The following is a 15,695-nucleotide window of genomic DNA, read 5'->3' as shown; positions in this document are numbered from 1 at the left end:
ACACACCTTGTTTAGTTTCTGAGGCGTTAGGTGGTGCCTGTGGGTGAAATTGGACCACTCCCTGTATATTGAGTCAGTGGGTGCCGTGGAAAGGCTGTGCAAGATGCCGTCCCTGTCAGTAGGTGGCGTTTGCTTGGAGGAACAGGCTATGGTGTTGATTTTGAGTCCTGTTATCAGCTCTCGTTCTGGGCGGAGCTGGGTTGGATAAGCCTGCCCTCAGGCCGTTAGCAGGAGTCAAAGTTCTGTTCTCTGCTGTCAGGGCGGGGCTGGAATGGTCCTGCTCAGCCCGAAAGTCTGGGTGTGGGGGTGGGGCTGTCTGAGACCCACAGTCTGCAGCAGGCCTCGCTTCTTTCCACCCTCCCCAACTCCGCAGCTACTCCTGGGCCTCTGCCAGCAGGCCAGACCACAAGCCACCAGGCCTCCCCGGACTGTGATGCCGGCGGGGAGGTTCCCTGCACAGGAACGCCACCTGGGTTGGGCGCACGGCCTCCTCCTGGGAGGAGGGTTGCCCTCTAGGACGCCGATCCACCCCTGGAGGCACACAGACCTCAGTAGGCTGTTCACGTATAATCCTTCTGTGCCCCGGGCAATGCTAGCCCTCGGTGCAGGGGATCTGGTCTGCAGGTCCGACCTCTGGGTCCCAGAGTTCAAACTGTATTCCCACCAGGGAGAGGGTTTCCGGTCCTAATTCACCCACAGGGAGCCCAAGCTGGGTCTATGTCTCTCAGCCTCTGAGTCAGCACCGTTTTCCTGGGAACACGGTGCCAGCAGCACCTGGGAGGGCGGGCGGGGTCCCAAACGGGAAGGTCCCGTTCCCTGGAGGTGCCTCCGGCTGGTGGCTGTATTGTCTCTCTGGGCAGCCGCGGGTAGGGTCGGCGGAGGGGAGGAGGAGGCAATATGGCGCCTGCTGCGCGGTTCTCCGTGCACACGGAGGTGCCCAGAGGAAGTTGGGAACCTGGTGCCACGTCTGCTACAGGCTCACCTTTGGCAGGCGGCGGCAGTCTCTGGGCTGATGTCCGCAGGTCTCTCCACCCGCTTGGGAGCCCACCAGCAGTCCCGAATGCAGGGGAGGGGAAACAGCGAATCCACCTACCCTTGCCGCTGGTCTCCGGGCTGCTCCGGTGGTCTCAGCCTCCAGTTCTCCTCCGCAGCCTCCTCCCGTGGAGTCTCCCGGGGTCTCAGGTACCCCTCCTTCCGGCCCTTGTCCGCTGTATGCTCGTCTTCTTGCTTCTTTCCTCTAGTTTCTGCTAGAATCGGTCTTTTCTGCAGAGACCCTCTGTCTGGCCGTGTTATTCGTCCGCCATCTTTCGGTACACCATTTCTTGAAACTAAAATCACGGCTTCCTCTGAGGGACTGTCAGAAAATATAATTACAATGATAAATAGTTTTGCTACACTTACTCACTTAGGCCACATCCTCATCCTTCCATGTCCATTTTTTTCTCTGCCTCAGTTTGAGTCTTGGTGAGTTTTCCCGATACAACATGCTCTGGAGGCAATCTGAGTCATTAATTCCAAATACAGTCCTCAGAAAAAAAAAGTCAAATGTATCACAAGTGGATTAGTTTCCTATTGCTACTATAACAAATTACCACAAACTTAGTGGCTTAAAGCAAAACATATTTATTGTCTTACTGTTCCAGAGGACAGATCTCACTGAGCTAAAATCATGGCATCCGCACAGCTCTGATCCTTTCTGGAGACTTTAGTGGGGCATCCATTTCCTAGCCTTTTCCAGTTTTTAGAGGCTGCCCACATTCCTTGGTTCATGACCTCCTTTCTCCACTTTTAGAGCCAGCAACCATGAGTCAAGTCCTTCTCACATCACATCACTCTGACTGTTTTTCTGTAGTCACACCTCCTTCTGACTCCTTCCTATTCTGCCTCCCTCCTCCACTTTTAAGGACTCTTGTGATTATGCTGGGCCATCTAGATAATCCAGGGTCATCTTCCTATCTCAAAACCCTTAACTTAATCACATCAGCAAAATCTCTTTTGCTATGTAAGGTACCATATTTACCTGTTCAGAGATTAAGATGCAAACATCTTTGATGGGTAGGTTGGGGAGACATTATCTGTCTACTACTATAATTTTTAGGGTATCTAAAAATAATATTCTTTAGGATGCAGTGCATTATTCCTCCTGAAAAGCTGTGTTTTGTAAGTTATAATAAAGAAGTGAAAAAGAAGTCAAGAAAATAATGCCATTTACAATAGCTACAAAAAATAATACTTGGGAATAAACTTCACAAAGGAGGTGAAAGATCTCTACACTAAAAACTATAAAACATTGATGAAGGAAATTGAAGAAGACACAAATAAATGGAAAGATATCCTGTGCTCATGGATTGGAAGAATAAATATTGTTAAAATGCATATGCTACCCAAAGCAACCTACAAATTAGACAAGGTCTTATCTCTCACCATATACAGAAATCAACCCAAAATGAATTAAAGACTTAAATATAGGACCCCAAATGATGAAACTAATAGAAGAAAACATAAGGAAAAAGCTCTGTGACAATGATCTGGGCAATGATTTTTGGATGTGACCTCAAAAGCACAGGCAACAAAAGCAGAAATAGACAAATGAGATTACACCAAACTAAAACAACACTCAACATAGTGAAGACACAACCTACAGAATGGGAGAAAATATTTGCAAACTATACATCTAAGGAGTTAATATCCAAAATATATAAGGAACTCAAACAACTCAATAGCGAGGAAACAAACAACCCAATTTTAAAAATAGGCAAAAGACCTGAATAGACATTTCTCAAAAGAAGACATACAAATGGCCAACAGGTATATGAAAAGGTGCCCAACATCACTAATCATCAGGGAAATGCAAATCAAAGCCATAATGAGGTATCACTTCACTCCTGTTAGAATGGCTACTATCAAAAAGACAAAAGATAACAAATGCTGGCAAGGATGTGGAGAAAGGGGAACACTTACACACTGTTGGTGGGAATGTAAATTAGTACAGCCATTATAGAAAACAGTATGAAGGTCTGCCATATGATTCAGCAATCCCACTACTGCATATATATCCAAAGGAAATCAGTATGTAGAAGAGATATCTGTACTCCATGTTTATTGCAGCATTATTCACAATAGCCAAGATATGGTATCAGCCTAAATGCTCATCAACAGATGAATGAATAAAGGAAATGTGGTATATATACACAATGAAATAGTATTCAGCTATAAAAAGAATAAAATCCCATCATTTGGGAAAATATGGATAAATCTGGAAAACATAATGCTGAGTAAAATAAGCCAGGCACAGAAAGACAAATACTGCATGTTCTCATTCATGTAGCATCTAAAAAAAGTTGATCTCATAGAAGTAGAGAGTAAAATGGTGATTACCAGGGGCTCGATTGGCTGGGTGGGGGAATAGGGAGACGTTGGTTAAAGGATACATATTTTCAGTTAGATAGGAGAAATAAGGTCAAGAACACTATTTTACAGCATAGTGACTATAGTTAATGACAATATATTGTATTCTTGAAAAATGCTGAGAGTGGATAGTGTTCTTACACAAAAATGATTAACTGTGAGATAATGCATTTGTTAATTAGCTGGATTTAAACATTCCACAGTGTGTACGTACTTTATAATATCATGTTGCACATGATAAATACATACAATTTTGTGTCAATTTAAATAAAATAAATACATTTTTAAAAAAGAATGGAAGGAGAAAAAAGAAGCAAATAGGGTTGTTTCCACAACTTTGCAATTGTGAATTGTGCTGCTATAAACATTCGAGTGCAAGTGAAGTATCCCAAGAATGGAAAAACAAGCACCACATATACTCACCAGCAAATTGGTATTAACTGATCAGCACCTAAGTGGACACATAGGAATTACATTTATTGGGTATTGGGCAGGTGGGAAGGGGGAGGAGGGGACGGGTATATACATACATAATGAGTGAGATGTGTGCACCGTCTGGGGATGATCACGCTTGAAGCTCAGACTTGTTGGGGGAGGGAGGGCAAGGGCACTATATGCAACCTTAAAATTTGTACCCCTATAATATGCTGAAAAAAAAAGAAGCAACTAAATTCCCGTAGGTCTGTACCTAGTGAAATATCATATAGACAGGCCACAGCTGCCAACAGCAGGGTTATCTTCTTTCTTTTTTTTTTTTTTTTTAGGTAAGAAGCAGCAAGAGGAACTTTTTTTTTTTTTTTTTTTTGGTTATCTTCTTTCTTTACAGTGAACTTCCTGATGATCTGACCATAAAGAGAGAAACAGAAAATTCACAGTCCATGAATCATCTCTCTCTAGAGAGGGAACATGCATTTCCAGTGTTATTGTTACTGATCTTTATAAGATTCCACGGATGCATCAAACATTAGCCCTACAAGTCTTACAAGTCCTACAAGTGTTACTATTACATTTAAAGATCTTTATTTTTAAGAATATTTGATCCATAAGGAAGAAATATATGTCTTAAATTTGTTACACATAAAAGAAATAAGGAGGACACCCAATATTTCTTTCTATTTGACATTATTCTAGATCTCTCCCCAGGAGGCAGGCAGATCACGGATGCACATTTGGGACTATGTTAACCATTTCGTCCCCAACAGTTATTATTTATAGACTTGAGCAAGCAAGACATTTCTTAACTGTATCCTTTTTCTACTAATATTTATAACATGTTTTCTTATTGAAATTCATGTTTTCTTATTTGCACGATATATCATTGGTATGTTATGAAATTGAGATGGCTGCATAACTCTGACAGTATGGTATGTGCTCAGTAATTTAATACATACATGAAATTCATCCAATTTTGATCAGATTAGGAAAAATAAATGAAAAAAATTGCTACAACTACAAAGGATACATGTTTAAACAGCCAAAAGTTTGTCAAATACACATTCCATATGTGAATTTGAGATACCTGAAAGGCTACCTGGAATTCCAAACATGAAATAAGATGAAATGGTGTCCATTTGGTTTTTTTAGATAGGAACCAGGGCGAACGTGAGTAAAGGAAGATTTATTTCTCCTCTGGGCAAATGGCACAGATTTCCTTTTGATGGTCAACTGTTTCCAACACAGAAGGAGCCCTGGTGTTGCAAACTCCACCCTTGATCATAAACATACGTAAAGTTACAATAAAGATAAATGTAAGACATGTGCAGCCCACATTTTTCTTCCTATTAAAGCATCTTGGACGAATGAGAAGGAAAGATGTAGTATTTTTTTAAAATCCTACAGGTGGTTGCAGTTACCTGACATGTTTGTCTAATTGCTCAAATGTTACCTACACAGTATCGAGAGCAAATAATCTTTTGTAAAGTTTCTTAAGCAGCATCTGAATGCTGCCCGCGCCCTCTTTAGCATAAATCCCCTTTCCTGCATGCAAAAGCTGAAACGTGCCGTGTTCTTGTCTCACCCTTTGCCATCCAGTTTCAAGAAGCTGCATCTGACAAGCATAGCATTTTTTAAAAAATGGGGGCATGGGACTGCCACCAGCTGTTGCTAATAAAACAACTGCAGCCCCTGCAGTGGTAGCTTCCTCTTCTAACTGCATATCCCCATAGTGCTGGCAGTAATTGGGAGGGGGGTTAGGGGGGCATTTCTCTCTCAAGGGAGACAATAAGATATTAATATTAATGTAATATCTGCTTCTTTGGATGGGAATGGATAAGATGAAATGATTTAAAGAAGGCTTGATCAATCATTCCATTTCTTGGCAAGAAAATGATGCCTCTGTATTTAAGAAAGAACATCTGGGTAGAATCACAGTGGTGAGAAGAATTGGGTGGTTGGCAACCCAGTGTTCACCTTGATGGAGTCAGATTCCCTCCCCACCCCCAGGATTTCTGGCGCTGCTGGGGGCAAAAGCAAAACTTTGAAATGCTTTCCTTGAAAATCTGTGCTTACATTTCGGCTCTCTTTTTGTGACCTTGCTGCTCACTGATTTATTAGCAGAGTCTAGGAAGGCATCTGGGGTAGCCGGTCAACTTGTCTGATTCTGAAGGAAGGGTGGCCGCCCCCAGAACCTCCCTGACTCTGTGACCCCACGTCTGGCCCACGAAGCTCGCTCTGTTCCCAGGGTGGCTTGAGAAGTGTCTGCAACCCGCAGCTCTCTGACGCGCTGTGGACAGTAAGTCAGACCTTTCCGTGTCTGGGAGACTCGAGAGGTGGCCGTCTGCTTACGACCAGGGCCCCAGCGAGGCTGCAGCACAAAAGGACCTTGCACAGGGCAGATAGATGTGGGTGTCTTAAGACATTAAGTATTTCAAGGGTTTGCTGCAGAAAGCACAGTGAAGTCTTGTGTAGGAGACAAAGATGTGTGGCCTCGGGGAGGGGGTGGGGACTCTCTGATCCTTTTACTGTTCTCTCTCTGAATAGTGACGGGCCCAGCATGGAGACATTTGTGACCTGCGTCCCCTTTGCCAGATGCCAGACGGCCATTAGTTAACCAGAGAGGTGACCTTTTCAGTGACATTCCCGCCACCCGTTCACTCCCCCAGGAAGGCTTTGGGAGTCGGAGCTGGGGACACAGAGCAAGGTGGGGCTGATCAGGGCAAAATGAGCACACAAAACAAACGTGGAGGATGACACGAAGCCCGAGGCACCCAACGCCGTCCAAGACAACATAAAGAGGAGGTAGTAATTCAAACAGAATCTTCCAACCTAGTGGGAGTTCTAAAGATCATAATCTCATCTCATCTGTGTGAGACAGAACTCCTTCCCCCAGCCTTTATATTTATCTACAATACCTTAATTGTCCAAATCTCCTAAAACACCCTTTGCGACCCTTAGTCCAGTGAGGTTCATCCTAGATCTACTCCTCAGAGTCCCTGGCAGAGCAGGTTGGGAATCACCTGTCGGTTATCACTGTTCCTTGTCCTCTCTCCTCTTTCCCCTTATTCCCTACCTTTTCTTTTTTCTTTTTTTTAAGAATTCTGTTCAACAAAACCTACCTTTTCATAATAATATGTTATTTGACTACGGTGTGTTCTTGCAAAGTATTTAAAACATTGCTAAGATCACCAAGGAGCACTTTTATATGCATATTGGCACATGATGTGACATTATTGTTTAAAGAGAATTTCTGTGTTTTCTCGATTAGAATGTAAGTTCTGTGATGTCACTGAGTCCCAACGGCCTAGAATTGTACCCGGCATGTAATAGGTGCTTCATAAATATTTGTTGATGAAATGAATTAATGAATGAATACATATCTATTCTCTATCCTCTTAGAGCAGAATCTAACAAGGTACAACATCAATGACCACAAGCAGAAGCCTGAGAATATTTAGGTAGTAAGACACTGACTACATTTCATTTCACGAGATGATGATTGATTCGATTACTATTGTTGTTCCATTTTGGGACCACAAGCAGGTGAGATGCTTCAAAGCCCTTCATGGAAACATGCATCCATACACGTGGTTTCTAAAGAAACACCATTCTAGTCTTTAGTACATTATGTTATTGCTATGGAAACAGTGATATTTTAAAGAAGAACACTGGAACTTTCCGAATACAGTATTTATTCTCCTTGTACTAGCAAAATAATGTGTTTCGCCTAAGAACTTGTTAGGTGGCCTGCAGCTAAATATAAAGAGACAGATTCTCATCATGTGTAAGTCTATGGGAAAATTTGGACCACCAGCTTCTCGAGATAGATTTTAAAATAAACTCTGTGCAAAACTTTAGACATAATTGGGGCCTCCAATGAAACACTTAATATGTTAGATTTGTTTTTGTGTTAGGAAAACTATTTATATTCGAACCCCCAGAAACACCCTCTGCAGAGCTATAAGCTGGCATTGCCTTTGGATTTTCCGAGGAACCAACTTTGTTACTTTGTCCTTACTTCCTCAATACCTTCATTAGCGGTCAGCTGGCTTATGGCCCTAGCTTTCCTGTACAAATGTCACATTTTAACAAGAGGTTACAAGACAAAGCATGAACATGTATGCAGGCTCTAATAGCAAATGAGAAGAGGAACCGAATAGGGTGGGCTGAGTGTTACCAAAGAGCCTCTTTGCTCGGGTTCACATATGTGGAAGTTCAGTACCAGTTGCTAACACCCACTGGTACAATTTTGCCTTTCTTACTGATCTGTTTTTAAAGCAAGCCCAGATGTGTTTTTTTAAAACCTCTCTAAAAAATTAGGAGCAATTTGTTAAGATGTACATTTCCAGCATTATAATCACCACAAATTTCTTCCTTCTATTATATGCAAAATTGATGGTGTTTTAACATTTGTTTTTAGTTTTTCATGTGCCTCTTCTTCCCTAGTTAGGGAAAGAAAACAGACGTGAAGCCAGGGAGACCTCGGTTCGCCTTCTGCCTTTTCCACGCATGAGCTGCCCGCCCTGGAGCAGAGTTCCATCTTTTTCAGCCTCACTCAGTTGCCCATCTTAGAGGGTTGCCTTGCAGACTAGTGAGAACACACATCAAAGACCTAGAACAGGTCTCAGTAAACACAAATCCTCTTCTTTTCCCTGATAATATAAAATAACCGTTGCATTTCTTTTTATTTTTCTCAGCCTATTAAAGTGCAAGGGTCTTTAAAGCTTTCAGCATTTGAAAGATATTAGAATCATGTTTCCATGGACATAGTTCACTTTAACCATATATTTCTCCTGATAGTCATTTAGTTCAGGTAAAAAATAAGCACTCATTTGACAAAATATATTGCCCCCATTATTATAATTTGTACTGTTGTGTCAACTATGGAAGAGCTTAAAGGGCTTTACAAATGAAAAAATACTTGCAATCTATAGGAATGTGGTTAACTATTGTATTTCACTGATGAGTAAACTAACTCCTATATTCTAGCTGTGCTTCGTGAACGGTATGTGGCAAATGTCCCCCACTCTCTTCTGCAACCTTACCAGCCACCACAAATTGACAACAGTACCGTTCCATGTTGGTCCCCCAAATTTTCAACCCAGCACTCCAAGCAACCACCATTAAGCAGGAGGAGTTGGTTTATTCGTTTCAATCCATTTGCACTCCTCGAGTTAGACTATTTTCCAAGTGTTGGCTACATTAAAGATGCATTTACATACTGGAGCACAAAGGTTTATTTGCATGCTTCCTCCCTATTATATTTTAATGTTCACTAAGAAAATCCTTGAAAATGTACTTTCTTGTGATTCTTAATTGGATCAGGCACAATTGAATTCCCAATACATTAATCCTCAGAGAGAGAAGATTTGCTGAAAATCCTCCCTCTCTCCTAATCAGAGAAAATAATATCCACCCAGTCCCCCAAGACCTCCCCCAACCCCCACCCGAGGCCCCGTCCTTTCCATTTACTGTATTTTACTGTTAATGCCATCTCCTTCTGCCTGCTCCATGACCTGGTTCCATCACATTTCCACTTTCTGTCTTCTAGCTTTAGTGTCTTTCTCCTGCTTCTTCTCCCACTCAGATTTTTAGGGGAGATCGCCATCCTGTCTGGCTCCACTGCAAGCACACGATTTTAGCTGGGCCCTCAGGACTGCTCAGCAATCCTCCCTCATAACCGCAGTTGGCCCCTTTCCCCACCCATTTCATCGGAGCTTCTAAATCTTCACCAGCCTCCACCTCCTGGCTCCTTTGACTCAACAGATGCCAACCTGTCACAGAGCGTGCAGATGCCATTAGGAACGGACTGCCCCAGGTTCCCAGGGTTCTCTCTGCACCTCTACGCATACTAGTCTTGGGTTGGCCTCACCTTCTTTCTTCACAATGTCCACTTCTCCCCCAGCCCTGTGGCCCCTCATCTGGTCCGGGATTATTTTTTCCCACCCCTCCCCCAACATACTTTTAAAATCTTTTCTTGGATGCATTCCCTTGGGCCTAGAAATGAGACCAAGAGAATTCCTCACAAAAATAAACTAGCAAGCAAGCAATCAACAACGAAACAGCAAAAGAGAAAACTAAAAGAAAAACAGAACTTAAGCCTGCCAAAGTGCTTGGAGTTTCACGTTAAATACCAGTGCTTCATCAGAATCACCTCTGTGTGCTTTTCCTTTTGCTCCCACTGCCTGGGGTAAAATTCGACCTCTTTCTGTACATCCAGATCCTGCCCACTCTTTAGACCTAAATCAAATGTATTTTTCTTCCTGATATCCCCAAATGCGAATAGTCACCTGCTTCCTTGGACTTTGGAAGCAACCTGTGCCTCTCTTACTGAGCTCATGTTCATCTTTCTTCTTCATTGTGTCATAATTGTCTGATCTCTTAACTCCTGGGAGTTAAATAGGATGAGAATCTGTGTCGAATTTATCTTTGGATTCCCAAAAGTGCCCAACACATGACTGTACATGGTAGATACTTATTTAGTCATGGCCACTTTAGACAGGTGAAGAATCTGAGTTAGGTTCAAAGTTCTTAGTGACACGCCCTGAACCACAAAGCTTGTAAGTGTCAAGCTTACTGCCAATTTTAGTGTTCTTCCAATTTCTTACACACAATCTTGTCGTCTTAAAAATCTTGCTTCAATCGGATCACAATTATACCATTTTTCTGGTCTGTAATAAGTTTCCTTGAATGTCTGTTTTCTGAAGGCTTTTTGAACACATTTATTCCATGTTGCACATAGTAGGAGCTAAACCAATGTTGAATGGATAAATAAGTGAGCAAGTTTCGATGACGATATCCATAAAGCTCAAAGTTGTTACAGGTAGAAGCAGAGGTGTTTTGGTAAGAGGGACACCAGGGCGAGAGTGACACTGCTGTGCTGGTGCATGCTCGCCTTAGCCCGGGCTCTCTTCGCTGCAGGCCAGGGGGCAGTAAGGACTAGAGTCACCCCTCAGGCCAACCATGGGGCTCCATTCTTTGTGTTTTGCTACATTATGATGTTTAGGATTTTGACAATTTGACATTATTTTTTAAAATTACAGCATAAATGTTATTTGCGCCCCCCCCCAAATTTAGCCATCAAATTCTGATTCTTAAGGTCAAAGATAAAAGTATTATCAGTCAGAAAGAGGGTGTTAGGAGATGATTTATTTCTGCTCCCAGATTTTATACCAAAGCATCATCTAAAAATGTTGAGCCAGGGGACCCATTCCAAGTAATTAAAGAAAATAAAATTGGTCAAGAACATTTTATTGTCTACTCTCTGTAAGGTCAGGGGGAATATACATTCCAATGTGCATACAGTTGGGGACAGCCCTGAAGAGAATTCGGGTAGCTCTGTTGCTTTTTGTGTGACCTACAGTAACTAATGTTCACCTGGATCTAAGTTTTATTGTATTTGACAGTGATAGGATTATGTAAAAATCCCACGGCATCACAGGTATTTTGGGGAGATCCGTACAACCCTGGGTGACAAGCAGTTCACAGTGCTGGGGAATGCACGCTTTGTTGTTGGATGGGACACTGTGATTCTGAACAGGGCTGGTACAAAGACTCACCTGAACCCAGCAAAAGAATCTATCATCCAAAGAAAGTAAGCACTCTATTGCACCTAAAAGAAAAAAAGAAACAGGTCTAGTAGCAGATAACCACACTCAGGCAAGAAAAGGAGAGTATTAGCCCTTAGCAGAAGTTTTCAGTAATTGCTTCACTGAAAAGGCTCTAAGTAATCAAGTAAAGGTAAATTGGATGATATAAGGAAATGATCAAACACATTTAGGTAGGACAAGGAAAACCTGGATGCATTTGTTCTTCATTCCTCACTGAGAGGCAGGAGCTGGGTTTCGTATCTGTGGGAGGGAGCCATAGGATTGAAAACAGAGATTAAAATACATCATAATCACTTTAGTCAAATGAGCAGATATTTTTTATATAAAAGAGACCTGTGAGCATAACTCAGACAGAGTTTTCCATGGAAATGAAGCATCAGTTACAACTCCAGTTTCCAACTACCTTACACAACTTGTCTCCCCAAAATGGATATTTTAATCTCTAATTTATTAAAAGATGAAATGTTGGAATGTTGGATAGATTGAAATCATTTGTCAGATCACGAAGTCCTCATAACATTTCTCAGCCTTAATAACACATCTGCTCTTAGAATGTGGTCTCTTGATAATAGCTGTCTGAAAGTGTCTGAATTTAGGGATTATTTGAGACAACAGATTTCCTTCTATTTGGAATTGAATAAGGCATCTGCTCCCTCACCGTTAGCTTTGTGTGACAGTCTCAAGGCATTCATAAAAGGGCAGATCGCTTTGAACATTATTAGAAGGAAAAAAAGACCTCTGTTGACAAAATGATATTCAGAAAGATGAATTAAGAAACTTTAAGGGTAGTATTTTATGTTTAAAAATATTATTCCAGAGTTTATTTTCCAATCTGGGGAGAACACGGTAGCTAGAAATAAAGGAGTAATACAGAACTCCAAAACCAACAATGTAGGGAAAACTTTGATAGAACACTAAGTAGAAATTCACAAAATTTTATCTGATTTGATTCAGGACAACCAACAGAACTCAGTGGAAATGGACAACTACGTTCATTCCAAAGAGCATATGCCAAATTAAGTGTCCAACTGCAAGACTAGACTAAATAGAATGAAAAATAATACCAAAAAATTACCTTCTCCATTTCACTTCCAAGACAGAACATTCTATAAGGTGAAACTATAACACAACGTTTATGCAAGTCCAAAGACAAGCTACCAATACCAAGAAATGCAGGCCAAGAACTCAGACATCTTTGAAAGTGCTTGACAAATAAGGAAGAAACTGGTATCAGCTTCTTTTAATTATAAAAGAATTACCATTTATAATTGGCCAGGTTCATTTTTAAATGATTGTGTTGCCCTTTTCTTTCCACACCACACCCACAAAAATATTCTTTGCATTTAGAAAAAAGTAAAAGCAAAAATTGCAAAGGAAAAAATTGTCATCCTACAGATAGCTTCACAGATGGCATTAGTGGATATATAACAGTGAGATAACATTTTTGCTTATAAAACCACACTCTTCCATGAATTAGCCCATATTACATGCATGTATACAATCACACAAATAATATGTATATTAAATATCTGGCATTTTTAGTAGAGCTAGATTCTTGGCTTGCATGACTGTGTGAACATGAGTGTAACAATGAAACATAAAAGTGAGACCCTGCCTGAGAAAATATAGCTGTCCCCTTACTGACCACACAGGACAACACCTAAGTGTTTTGGAGTAACTGATGGGGTGATGGGAAACACCTCCCCAGTTGTCTTCTGTTTTGTCAGGGTGTCCTTATTCATTGATCTTTCTGCTACACTTGACACCATCGATCACCCTCACTTTGGGAATCTTTTTGCCTTTGGGTTTTCTGCCACACGATTATATCTTGGTATCTCTTGGATAACTCTCTCCCTGAACCCGGCTTCTCTTCCTCCCCAGAGTTCTCCATGGGCCTGGGTTGGAGGGTCAGAAACCACATCCTGGGGCAGGGGACAGGTGGTGGGGGTAGTTTGGATATGCGTGGGGCCGTTCCCAGTGGTCCCAGTGATGAGAGGTGCTACCGGTGTTTAATGGGGGAGAGAAGATGAGGAGAGGGGCAAGGGATAAGAACTTAAACTGCCATATGGGAGGCACAGAGCAGCCCCATGTGACGAAGGCTCATCATGCCAACATAAAAACAGCGCTACACTTCTGAGAAACACTGAAAACCAAATTCTTGTCCTTTAGTTCGTGATTTCTGAGCTCCTACTCTTGAGCCCTTTGCTTCAACTGCGGTCAAATCTCCCATGTACATAAGGCCCCCAGATGTGGCTCTCCCACCTTGTGCTGTAGTGCTACTCCAGAACCTTCGTGACAGTTACTGCCAGAGATCCCTTCCTGGGTGGTTTAGGCTGATATCCACCCAGAAGGCCGGCAGATGTCCAGCCTTTTTTGCTTCTTTGTTCCCACATACAAATGACTGGGTTCTACCGTGCTTTTCATCTACAACATCTTTTGGAAATGTTTCTTTCCCCATCCCCCAGCTGCTTCTCAGCGGACGCCTCTGTTTAACCCATATTTGTCCTAATTGGCTTCCTAAAGGAAATCCCTGCCCTTTTCAATCTACCCTACACTCTGCTGCTACATTCACTTTTACGGAACACATCCCATCTTTTTTGATAATCCCCTATGACAAATCTTGCCTGTTCGTTCTCACTGTGACTCTTTATCCCCCCTCGCAATGACTTTCACATCTCTTTCTGCATGTCACCTTTTAATTTCTGATATCCTCTTTCCTAAATCTCTGTCCCAGCCAAGCTTACCTGCCTCGAGGAATTGTGTGAGTTTTTCATTATTTTGTCAATACCCTCCTAACTCTCACCAGTGCTGACTCTGTCTCCTTCCCTTCCCCACCTGCAGGCCCCATGTGGAGCCCTCTCAGAGCCTGAGTAGTACCAATCCTGTCTTCCTTTAATATTTTGACATTTTGTTCATTATTAATTTTCCATGTTAATTGTGATTTTAAAAAATGATTGCATTCAAATATGCTTGCTTTAACTTGACTACTCGAGCTTTTTTGGCAGCCCCTTAAATTTTGCACCAGAGGCACGTGCCTCCCTGGCCTCTCCCGGGACCCGGTCCTGCTGTGTGGTTTCCCTTGCTCCCGTTCCACTCCTCCTGGAAGGTGTCCCTGATGACGACATTCAGTGCTGACAGCGCCCTTGATCTGCCTTTCCCGCATGGCTCTAACCCTTGTCTGTTGTCAAGGGTGCTGTAGGTGCACATTGTCACAAGAGAGTTCTTGCAGGTGTGGGGCACTGGCCCCTCCCTAGGATCAAGGCTCCTATGCTGCACTCTCCACAAGGCTGAATGCCCTGCCTAAGTGGATGCTTAATAAAGAAATCCATGCATGTCTCAGAATACAGGAGCCGCCTGGTGATTGAGACTTCGGGTATCAAAATGAAATAATAGGAAGGTAGACCTTCAAGAACACAAGAGAAACAGAGAAATAAAAAAAAAGCCTTGCATTATTCCACTGTTATTTTGCCTTGAAGATTATCCACGAATAGGTTGGGTTTAGCTCGTCAAGAATCCTGGAAGTACATAGAAGAGTGCAAGGGGCACTGGCACGCTACTGGTTCTAGGCTCTGGGAGGGGAGTCTGAGCACCCTCTGGGTTGTGCCGGGCCGCCGCCCATTAGTTCCCTTACAACTGTCACTCCCAACAGCCGAGGACCCTCTTGGTGCAAACTGTCCATCTCTTTCACAGTGAAAAAGAGGCGAGACAGCTCCTCCTACCTCAGCGGGGAAACACATGGCTATCAGATAACAAGGTTAAGTATTTCTGAAGCATGTGGTGGCATAAATTAGCTCCATCTCACTAGAGAAAGAAGACGTCCCATGTTGGAAGACAGGCACATGTGAATCTGAAGGTGGGGCTTTAGGAACTGAACAGGACTGGGTGTTGCAGTTTTGAAAATGAGTAGAATTGGATATTAGGACTCTTGAACTTCACGCTTCTGCAAGTTCTGTTCCCTGCCCCTCCCCCGACAGCATTTCAATGAGTTCTGATATTCAGATAATGGGCAGCTGGGGGTCTGGGTCAAACCTGCCTCCTTTCTCCTCTGTGCACCCTTCCCTATCGCCCCTCGCTTCTCCTCACCCACCTCCCTTTCAGCTACGTCTCTGTCCTTTCCCACCCGACTCCCCTTCCTCACACCCAGATATGGTTAACAGCCTTCACAGCATAAGAGCAAAAATTAAGTAAACTTGATGGTAATAAGTTATTCCTCTGTACATACACCTTTCGAAATCATTTCAA

This window comes from Microcebus murinus, chromosome 19 (assembly GCF_040939455.1).
Source record: "Microcebus murinus isolate Inina chromosome 19, M.murinus_Inina_mat1.0, whole genome shotgun sequence".
In the NCBI taxonomy this organism is placed as follows: domain Eukaryota; kingdom Metazoa; phylum Chordata; class Mammalia; order Primates; family Cheirogaleidae; genus Microcebus; species Microcebus murinus.
This window is presented reverse-complemented; position numbering follows the sequence as displayed.